The sequence below is a fragment of the Pteropus vampyrus genome, unplaced genomic scaffold (assembly GCF_000151845.1).
Source record: "Pteropus vampyrus isolate Shadow unplaced genomic scaffold, Pvam_2.0 Scaffold535, whole genome shotgun sequence".
Taxonomy (NCBI): Eukaryota; Metazoa; Chordata; class Mammalia; order Chiroptera; family Pteropodidae; genus Pteropus; species Pteropus vampyrus.
In genome coordinates this window covers 288,474-300,656 of record NW_011889316.1, presented here as the reverse complement: position 1 = coordinate 300,656, position 12,183 = coordinate 288,474, and the positions used below count along the sequence as shown (strand labels likewise).

General features: G+C 34.7%; 1 protein-coding gene across 10 annotated transcripts in view; it reads left to right on the top strand.

The window, feature by feature from the left end:
- Positions 1-12,183, top strand: part of KIAA1958 (KIAA1958 ortholog) — a 266,726-nt gene that overhangs the window by 23,715 nt on the left and 230,828 nt on the right. The gene's annotated exons all lie outside the window — the stretch shown is intronic.

Genomic DNA, 12,183 nt, shown 5'->3' with positions numbered 1-12,183 from the left:
TACTCATTGCCCATTCTCTCAGGACCATAAATGCTAGAAATACATTCTCTCCTGGAATCCACAGCAGTTGACCTCCTCATAAGCATACAAATCTTGAGAAAATGAGCATTTCCTGTGGTTTTCATTTATTCATAATGGTATGTTCCCAGTAATGGTGAAGTAGACTGATTCTGGGGACCACTGGTGGTCTGTTCATTGCCTGAATTATTTGGCTGTTCTTAATGATGCCATTACTCCTGCTTTATTGGTGTTTATTGCTGCAATTATTCATATGTAAAAGTAATTTTGCCTAGTACCTATTATATGAAGGAGAATTTATTGCATATTTCTTTTTTATGTAATTTTCTAGCCCTCATAGGATTCCACAGTTTTACTTCCCCTGAGTGGGAGAAGCCACATTGTGTCCTTGATTATTGTTGCTGTTTTGCAAACATTACATTGCCTAAAATACAAACAAATAGACCCTTACTTACTGAATCCGGGTGAGCACAGAACAGAAGGAATAGAACAAAGAATTCAAGGGCTATTATTAGGGCCCTTGGGAGTGGGAGATATTGGAAAGCTCGCTCCTTTTAAGTTTTTTATTCTGATGTATCCCCACTGATGATTTCTTCCAGTGTCATCCTAATCATTGACTGTCAGGGGCCTTGGTATTTATATATATCGAAGTAGTTCTGCAAAGTTTAAAGAAAGGAATCCCCTTTGTACATCTCTGGGAGGTGCTAAACAGGCTGAGGTTCCTGCTTCTGTAAGCCTGAGAGGTGTTTGATGAACTCATTCAGGCACTAACACGTTTATGTACCAGCCTTTTCATTTCAGCATTTAAATAGACAATATAATCTAGACATTAAGACACTTTCCTACTTCAGCATCTTTACACTTACTCTTCTCTTTACCTGTAATTTTCCTCCAACTTCGCTTCACATGACTTGTTCCTTCGTATTTCTCGGTTCTCAGCTTAATCACTTTTTCACAAAGGCCTTTCCTGACCATCCTCATTAGGTCTCCCCTTATAAGTCTCTATAATAGCACTGTCTCCCATACATCAGTTGTTTTGGGCCTGCTTGACTTTCTTTGCTTATGAATCCTTTGCCACTCACTATCTCGTGCAAGATTAGGTGCCCCTGGTATATACTCCCACGATACCCAGAACAAGTACCTTATATTTAATCATTTTCTGTCATTATCATCTATCATTCTCAGCTTTCTTCCTCACAATTAGACTGTGAATTTTATGTTTTGTATTTCAATACCCAGCATCCAGCATAGTTTTTAGATCTGTCAATGAATGCATGCTAATTTCTTGGCCAGTATTAGCTAATACTTTTCCTTTATGACTCTTTTTTGTGGATGGAATTGTAGAAATAAAACCAGTACCACAAAACATGTGTGTTCACTTATTCATTCCAGAAGTGTGTATTGAGTGCCAGGAAGTGTTCTAACAGTGGAGTATGGAGTAGTGAACAGAACAAAGTTCCTACTCTTTTGAAACTTAGATGTGTGTACGATCTGTCTATACCTATATATCCATTAGAATCATATATAATTCTAGAAAAGTTTTAGATTTACAGAAAAGTTGTGAAGATGTTACAGAGAGTTCCCATATACCTCATATCATTTCCCCTATTATTAACATCTTATATTAGTATGAGAGATTTGTTAGGATTAATGAAGCTCTGTTTTACATTATTATTAACTATAGTCCATACTTTAGTCAGATTTCCTTAGTTTTTACCTAATATTGGGGATCCCACCTGTGATACCATAGTACATTTAGTCATCATACCCACTTAGAGTCCTGTGAACTATGGCAGTTTTTCAGATGTTGTTTTTGATGAGCTTGATGATTTTACGGAGTACTAGCGTATTCTGTAGAATGGAGAATATCACTCAATTTCAGTTTCTCAGATATTTTTCTAATGGTTAGATGGGGATTATAGGTTCTTGAGAGGACGACCAAAGAGATAAAATGCCATTCTCAACACATCATCAGTGGTACATATCATCAACATGAATTATCACTATCGATGCCTTGATCACTTGGCTGAGGTAGTGTTTGTCAGGTTTTTCACTGTGAAGTACTCCCCCATCACTGTGTGCAGCCCACACTTAAAGGGTGGGGAGCTATACTCTACCTTCTTGAGGAGCTAGTATTTATATAAATTATTTGGAGTTTTTTCTATATAGTAGGTTTGTCTGTTCTCTCTCGTTTATTTAATCAATCATTCACTTATATCGGTATGGACTCATGGATATTTATTTCTACTTTGGTTTATAATCCAGTACTGATTTATTTTGTTGCTCCAGTTATTTTAGCTTTGGCCATTGAGAGCTCTTTGGGTTGGCTCCTGTGTCCCTTTGGCATATTCTCACCAGTTTGTTTTTTGAGCATTTCCTTATTTCCTTGTGCCATAAGGGTACACAAATATCTTTTCTTGAACATTTAAATAATTTCCCCTCAATAATTTTGTATAGAATTTAAAAATACTTTGATATGCTTATATGAACTCAAACTTATTTAGTAGATAAAAAAATTTTAGCATTGATTGGTTCATATGATGATTTCTATAGCTACTTCTAATAGGTGGAAAGTATATGAGTATGAATTTTCTCAGAATAAATATTGTGTTCATGACCAGCTTTATATTTCAGTTTGCTCAGATGTAACTTTTACTTTGCAAATCATATTAGAGAAATTTTACATTTCTCTGGCTTTCAGGGACATTTATGGTTGCCAGTAGCTAAACAGATATCATTATGCAGAAAGTATTTCAGTGATTATATATGCTGAGTGGTAAGATTGCTTAGTCTAAAAAAAGGATTCCATAATATTTGGCTTTTGGTTATAATTACCAGTATGCTTGCCAGAAATTAAGTTTAGCTTTTAGAAGCCTGGAATTCTTCATATGTTTATCTCCAACTAAATATTTCAGAGACTGTTATGAAACTGTCAGTAATTCCATGATATATGTTCAGCTAATTCTGAGTTACAGTTGATGGAATAACATATAGCAAGCGATTGACAACAACATGGGAAATGCTTAAGATAACAGGACATAAATAGTAATGTTTAGTTTGATTACATCTGTGTTTAAAAGAAAAATAACAGACCCCAAATACAAATAAAAGTTGAGAAGGAAAATACCAAAATGTTAACAGTGAATGTCTTATTAGGTAGAGTGACATAGCTTTTCTGTTACTTTTCTCCTTTTAAAAAATTGGCATATATTACTTGTTTAATGAGGAAATGAGAGAATTTTTTAAATTTAGGAAAACACATTCTGCAAGGATTTCTACTAGGTGCTTATTTGTTTGTTTTGTCCCAGATACTGAAAGTTAAAAGACCTTTTAAAAAAATATTTCATAACCTAGATTGATTTTCTCCACCAGTTCTTATTTTTATAACATCAACTCTTTACAATTTACAAATTTTTAAATATATCTTATTTCATTCTAAAAAAAAACCCTATATTAGATGGATTTTTTACTTCAGTTAGACACAAATGGATCAGAGTATAAAGTTAACATTCAGCGTTGATGTATTGAAACCATGACTTCATTCATGTCTGCACAGAGGAGCAGAGCTGGGGGCTGGGGGCTGGGGGCCCTAAGGGCTGAAGAGTGAAGCCCGGCTTTTGCTGTGGCTGCTGAAAGATCACATTTTGAGGGACAGCCTCACATTCTTCTCATAGGAAAATGATGGCCTCAATAGATACCTAAGGGAGCCTTTTTTGCATTAAAAATACCTAGCATTTTTGGCTGCTTTGAACTTTTTTTTAGTGGCGAGGGGTAGGTGAATTGAGGCTTGGAAGTTGTGGAGGAGCTTTAGCAGGCTGATGTCACTGTTGTCCTCAGGATGGGGCATAGATAGAAGATTATAGTTTATAGATTTTATAGATTATAGTTTATAGACTTTATAGATTATATGTTCCGGTCTTCAAAAAAAGTTGCATGGGTACCACAATTAAAGGCAAATACATTTTAAATCTCTTTTCTTTTTGCAAAGCTCCTCCGCCCACCTTTTTTTTTTTTAAGTTAAGCCAGAGAAAATTTCTTTTTTTCTAATGTGACCCTTGTCCCTAATAGCCAGTCCCAACTTCCTGTTCTTTCTGTTTACTGAGAAATATGATATTTAAGAGAGTAGGGACTGGAGTGGTCATTCCCCTGGTTGCCTCCTGAGTGTTAGTCTCTTTTAGTAGAAGATTCTGATGTGTATAAACATTGGTGGGATTGCCACAGCATTTGGTAGCCCAGCTATCACAACATCAAAAATTCTGGTAGTCTCATTTAATGGATTAGTTCCTCCAGATTTGTGTGCCACTGTGCATGCTATAAGCTTACCCTGTGCCTTGATAAGCTAGTGTACCTTTCAGTAGAATGCCCATTAATTCTTCATAATGGAATTTATTAGTACACTATAATGATAATCAAAAATGTGCAAAACCGTAATGCCTCTTTTCTTAATATTGGTTCTCAAAATAGCCCTTAAAAACTGTTGCAAGAAAACTTGGCTGTCTGTTCGCAAAACCGAAACCATTTCAAAATCGAGAAATAACTATGCATCATATAATAAACAGTTACCATTTGATCCTATTTGTTTTATCTGTCCATCTTTATGTATGTAGATATGAAATTATATATGTATACACATACATTCTTACTGAACCATCTGAAAGTCAGTTGCAGACGTGACACATCATGCGTTTCTTTTTAAGTAGGGTTTGTCTCAGCAGTCCCTGTATTGCATTGTTACCACTTCTTCCCCTCTAGTCACCCTCTCCGCACATAGCACCCCCTATCTGGGTAACTCATATTCACAACCTAGTATGCATCCTTCTGTATTTATTCCATGTTCATATAATTGCATGCATACATATATTTATATGTGCAATTTTGTCATTGTTTTACAAAAATGAAATCGTGTGCATTTTTCTGCATCTTGCTTTCTTTACTCAAACATATTTGGGGAACTCCTTTAAAGTCAGTCAACTGATTTAACTATAATTAATTTCTTGATTTTAATATCAGCTTCAAGATATAGTTCACATACCATCAATACCTATTTAACCTGTACTAGTCAATGGTTTTTAGTATATTTTACAGAGTTTTGCAACCCGATCACCCACAATCAGTTTGGGAACATTTTCTTCATTGCCCTAGAAAGAAACCTGGCATTCATTAGCATTTACTTCTGATTTCCCCCAAACTCGCTCCCAGTCATTAGCTATCACTAATCAACATTCTGTCTCTATAGATTTGCCTACTCTACCCATTTTATGTAAATGAAATGTGTGGTCCTTTATGATTTGATTATTTCACTTAGGATAATGTTTTCAAGGTTCATCCATGTTGTAGATTTTGCTGTAGTATCTCAATATTTTGCAATGATCAGATATTAGAAAAAAACAAAATATTTAAAATTTATAGCATAGTGTTTTATTATATTAACAGTAGTTGACTATGTGGAGGTTATATGGGTGATCATTTTACTAGTCTATTAACTTTTATCTATCTTTGATAATAAAAAATTAGTCAGAAAGCTCCACCAGAATTTTTCTATGATCACATTATTTACATATTAAAAATTTTAAATCACACTTAATAATGAGAAAAATGCCTTGAACATTCCAAAATTATGAAATTATTTTTCTAATCTTTTCATTTAAATTTCTAAGCTATTTGGAATTTAATGTTATCTGTTTATTAATTTTATTTTTAAAAATTCATTACTCTTTTTTTCTAGCTGGGCAGGCATATCATCAGGAAATAATGATGGTTTTGTGATTCTTTTCTAATATCTTGCCTGCCATCTTGGCTTATTGCATAGGCTAGCACATTTAGAACAATTTTGAATGATTATGATGAATAGGCATCCTTATTTTTAATGGAAATCTCTTGTTCCAGTTTTAAGGTTTTATGATGTTTGATAAATATTTATTGGGTTAAAGATGTTTTCTTCTAACATGAAAATAGTTCAGTAAAACAGGACAATCATATCAGAGAATTAAATTTAGAAAAAAATTGATGAAAAACAATTCTAAAAAGTAAAACAAATGATACCTGAAGGTAGAGGACTGCTAGAAGTTCTTACATTCAGACAAAAAAATCTGTTAATTCTGTATATATCCCAAATCAATGTGTTAGAGTAAAACAAGAAAAACAGAGCAGTTACAGAGCCCGTGAGATCTGAGAAATGCTGGGAAACCATTGGTACATACCCAAATGAGTTTCACTTGGTAAATCTTGGGCCTGAGTGCTTGGAGATAAAAAGCCCTTCTAGAAGGAAGTATGCCAATTCACCAATAAAAACAAATATGTTCTCAGCACTGTTTTAGGGAATGCTCATTTTGTCAAAGGTTAAAATTATTGGATGGGTTATTTGCCTTGTAAATATTCTCTTCTTGAATATACACAATGAAAATGATTGTATTCTTATGAATATATTCTTGGTGAATCTATTGATATTCATTAAATTTTGAATTGAGCTCAAACTTCCCAATATGATCAAAAGAGAAGGGTATGAATATGAATATATGCTGTCGAAAATATGAATATAGCCTTAATGAATATATTGATATTCATTAAATTTTAAACCAAGTTTAAAATGCCCCAATATGGTGAAGAACATAGCTCATGAATATGAATATAAACTTGTGAAAATGTTCATGAATATATTGATATTCATTAATTTAAAACCGCATTAAAATGTTTTCCCTGTAGGGCAAAGAAGACTATATTCATGAATATATTCATAAGGAGGATATATTCATGAATATAATCATTATAAAGAATATATTCACATTTATTGAATATATTCATGAAGAATATATTCATAAGAAAACTAAACTACTCTACAACTCTTTGCATTTTATAAATTAAATCGTTCTAAAAATGCTGATATGAAGCAAATACTAAAATTTTATTGAAATCTTCAGTAAGTGAAAAAGTATAAATTGGTATATTCAGTGAATTGATCTATTTACGAATTGGCTCCTAGTGAATACTTTTTGGCAAATTAATTTAGAGTCCTCTCTCTCAATATAAAATGAACCATTATTTATTATAGCATCTATTCTGGGAAAATCAAGACAAGAAAAAGAGGATATTGAAAACAGTTAAGCTATCTGAGTACTCAGAGAAGATCGATTAATGACACTAAAGAAATGATGGTACCTGTTAGACATGATGATACTGCATGACATCCAAGGAGTAAAGCACTCAGGTAAATGAGACTAATGTCAGGCAGTAAGAGTAGCCAGACATTGTTTTTTCGAGTTCCTGTTCATCTCCCTTGGGTTAACATTCATGAGACTATTGTTTAGTAATAGAGTGGTTTCTATGGCTGGACCACGTGCATTTGAAAACCAGACTCTGTTTACTGCCTCTGCACCTGAGTCTTTTGTTTTAATTGAGATAATTTACATACAGTAAAATGCACAAATGTTAAAAGTATATAGTACTGCGAGGACGAAGACCATTCTCAGCAATCAAGACTGTTGGCATTCAAGAAAATGTTAACATCACTCCGAAAGGATGCACAGTTATTTTGAAGGGTCCTAGAGATACCCTGCAGAGGGGCTTCAGTCATATCAGTAGAACTCAGTCTCCTTGGAAAGAAAAAGAGGCTCTGGGTTAACAAATGGTGGAGAAATAAAAAAGAACTGGCCACTGTTCTGTCTGTAGTCATGTACAGAGCACGGTCAAGGGTGTTACACTGGCTTCCGTTACAAGATGAGGTCTGTGTATGCTCACTTCCCCATCAATGTCGTTATTCAGGAGACCAGTTCTCTTGTTGAAATCCAAAATTTCTTGGATGAAAAATAGAACTGCAGGGTTTGAATGAGGCCAAGCATTGCTTGTTCAGTATCTCAGACTCAGAAAGATGAGTTAATTCTTGAAGGAAATGACATTAAACTTGTGTCAAATTCAGCTGCTTTGATTCAACAAGCCACAACAGTTAAAAAACAATGATATCAGAAAAATTGTGGATGGTACCTATGTTTCTGAAAGAGGAAAAGTTCAGGAGGCTGATGAATAACATCTAAATTGTCCAGCTATAGAAACAGCAAAACGTTGGATTCCTCAGAGTTAATTGTAATATTTTAAAGGTGCAATAAAAACCACGTATTGAAAAATAAATTCTTACATACGTGTATACCATACGAACACCACTAAGTAAAATGTAGAACACTTTCTTTACAATAGAATGTTTCCTCACGTCCCTTCCTAGTCAATACTTACTGTCTAAAGATAACCACTCTTCTGACCCCTGTCACTATACATTGTTTGACTTGTTCTTGAAATTCATATACATAGAATATGCAATAAGAATTCTGATGTGCCTGGCTTTTTTCACTGAGCATGAATTTCTGAAGTTTATTCATTATAGTTGTTTGTATCGGTAGTATGTTTTTTTTTTCATTGCTGTCCAGTGTATGACTATACAACCAATTTTTAGTTCATTCTCCTGATTTTGAGCTATTTCCAGACCGAAATAAGACTGGGGCTGGAATAAGACTGCTATTTGTATTCTTGTGCTTTTTGTGAACACACATACTCATTTCTCAAAGTCTTATCTGATGAAAGGATTATCAATTGTAGTTTTTACATACCTATTAGATATTAAAAGTAGCACATCTTCTCTGCTTTGAGACAAAGTGATTACAAAGGAAGTTTTAGCAACAAAATACAAAATTACTAAATATGAATATAAAAGGACGGTTATCTAATTTTGATTAATGGATTTTAGTTTGGATATGGAATGGAGAGTTGGAATGGGGAAGTTCAGAGTGGGCTTTGCAGGCCGCTAAGAGATCTGGATCTTTTCTTCTTAGTAAAGTGCTAGATGCTACGTTAGGTGCTTACCATACCTTCTCACTTAACATTTACAGCAACATTAACAAGTGGGTGCCACTTATATTGGATTGTAAACACATCTGGGGTATACTTGGGAGGCGTCCTCTTTCTTTACTATAGGAAAATTTAATATATTTAAACTTGGAGCTGATGAGACTCTGAAGTTTACGATTTTGTCGAATAGGTAGTATTTGGGGGCTGAGGAGGTTAGCAAAATGATAGAGCGTGACTCAAAACAGAGGGAAACAGAATCACATGGCTTGCCTTGTGAGTTTCTTATCCCATCTTTGTGTTTCCCTAGTTCAGAAAGAAATGTTAGGCTTCAGACAGTTTGCTATCCTGAGATCTCATAAATTAAGCATTCTTCATGGTCTGTGTTCACCTTGAGTGGATTGGAGCTCTGGACAGCTCTGGAACCAATCCAGAGGCTTCCTGCCAGCAACAACCCAAATTTCTCAACCCATTTATAAAAACAACAACAAAAATCTCTCACATTATAAGCACATATTTTGGGGAAACAAGATATTATTAAAATCTCTTAACATTCTATGACTGTACAGAAATAGTCATCTACTTCACATATAAATCTGAGTGAGGAGTTAACCATTAAATGTAAATAGGTTCTGAGTGGGCCAAATCTTGTGAACACCTTGATTATATGATATTTTGCATGTGATAATAATTTTCTGATGTTTGTACAAAGAATTCTGCAAAATGCTTTTCTCCTTCTTTAAGCTTACCACTAAACTAAGCTTCTTAAAGTCAGTGCCCATGTCTGATGTATAGTTACTCTGCTACAGCATCTAGTACAATTTATGGTATATAGAAGATGCTTAACCTTTTTGATGAATAAGTTATGAAATATCTATCATGGAAATACCTTATTATGGATGATTATCATCATATTTGTAAGAGATTTCAGCTGAAATACCAAGTCATTGGAACATAGATTTTTCTACAACATTTACTTTTTCCCTATGATGTTTGTGTTGCTCTTTTGCCCACTAACTAGTTAAAGGTGATAGAAGTGGGCCCTTGTCTGTGTCTCTGTTGTCTTAATAAAGATGTCTTTTCCTCTGTGTACCCCATTTTTGTGCACTAAAACCCTCTCACAGTTCTATAGTATACTAGATGCATTTCTTAGCCCTTTTCTTATCTGTAGCCTTTTTTTTTTTTTTACTATAAAATGGAGGAAAATGTTAGCAACTTGAAAAGTTTTAAAATTTTTCTGTACTATTAGACTTGAAGTAAATGTTAGATCTTAGAGGATCCTCAGAGACCACTGTTCATTCCTTTTGTTTTGCTGATGAAAAACTTCAAGTTCTAATTACTTCCTCACTATAACTCATGCCACACTGTTTTATAATTGCTTGTTTAATTGTAGGCATTTTTAACCTCAGTAGGAATAAGGATCACATCTGTTTTATTTAATGCTGCATCTGAGCGCAATGCTTGGAAGAGAATACAGCAGGTTATATTGAATGACGTTTCATTGTAACAATGAAATGCTGCAGGAACTTAACTCTTGTTTGTATTAATTAGCCTATGGTAAAATTGGTTTCATTGTATATCATTTTGCTTAGTTGTAGAACCTGTTGAGATGTTCTGTGAAGACTTATTGTAGATATTCAGTTATTGGTGTTGAATAAATGAATCAAGATTGGTGAAGGGACTTGTAGCCCACAGCTGCCGAATCTCAGTTTAACATACTAAAAGTTGGACATCTGTAATCTACTCCAGCACTCTGTAGAGTCAGGGTTTGTGGGAATGATTAATTTCTTCAAGTGCATGCCAAACTCTGCAACTTATACATTTCTGCGTACTGGCTTTCAACATGCTAAGGACAGGACAGCAGTTGACCGAAGAAACACCAGAGGATATACTTCCTCATTTTTACCAGGATAATATGTAAACTCATGCTCGATATTCTTTAAACTCATGAATAGCATATGTGGATGGGACTGTAACAAATCTGTTTCAGTCCCCTGATTTCTCCTTTTCAATAAAGTTTGGGCTCTTTAGTTTGGCCTTTGTAACTCAGTTCTTAACTCATGTCCTGCTACTTTCCTTAACCCACTCTATTTTCAAGCAAATGAAAGTATTTGGTGTTCTCTGTACACCCCAAACTTTCCACCTTCTTGCCTTTACTCAACATTGTTTTCTCCCTGTAGTGCCCATTACTCGTCGTATCCTGATCCACAAGCATTTAATGAAGTCTCACTAAATGCCAGGCACTAGGCTAAGAGCTAAGAGTATAATGATTAATAAAACCATAAGCCTGAAGCTCAAGGAGTTAACACTTTAGTACCATAGGGCCCCAGGGGAGCAAATGGAGTGTCAACCTAATCAAGCTTTGGTGGAAGGTGGGGTGGGGTCTTGGGGAGGGAAGGTGGAAGAAACTGTGCTGAATCAGTGGTTCTCAAACCAAGGTGGGGTAGATGGAAGCATTTGACAATGTCTGGAGACTTTTTGGCTGTCACAACTTGTAGGTGGAGTGTGCTGTTTGCCCCCAGTGGGTAGAGGCCAGGGATGCTGCAAAATATCCTGTGCACAGGACAGCCCCCCACAACAAAAGATTATCCAGCCCAACATCAGCCTGCTAAATTAACCCTTTAGTGCACAGACCTTTTTTTTTGAAGGTTAAGAAAGTTACATTTTATTTCTGCTTTACTATGAGTTTTTTAATCATGATAAAATATACTAACAGAACTTAACCATTTAACCATTTTTAAGTGTACAGTTCAGTGGCATTGAGCACATTTACACTGCACATGGTTGTGCTACCATCACTACTGTCCAGCTCCAAAACTTTCTCATCATCCAAATTGAAAATTTAATATACCCATTAAACAATAATTGCTCATTCCACTCTCCCCCAGATCCAGGTTACCACTATTCAACTTTCTGTCTCTTCGAATTTGACTTATCTGGGTAACTCATATGTGGAAGCATACAGTATTTGTTCCTTTTTGCCTGGCTTATTTCACTTAGCATAATGTCTTCAAGGTTCATCCATGTTGTGGCATGTATTAGAATTTTATTCTTTTTTAACCCTGAAACTGCATAGGCTTCAACTTGTGGGGGGTGACCTAAAAATTATTGATAGTTTTTTTTTTAATCATATATTTTAAAATTTTTATATAATTGAAGAACTGTGCTAATCCTTAGAATGAACAGGAAATATCTTGAGTACTCATTTGGGGGATATCGTTTTTCTGGCACAATCATATAAGAGCATAATTCAGTGTCCTTCACCAATTTCATTTCACTCAGCCAAATCAGGAAGAGGGATGTTTTTGCAAAAATATTCCTTTGCTTCTTCAGTTT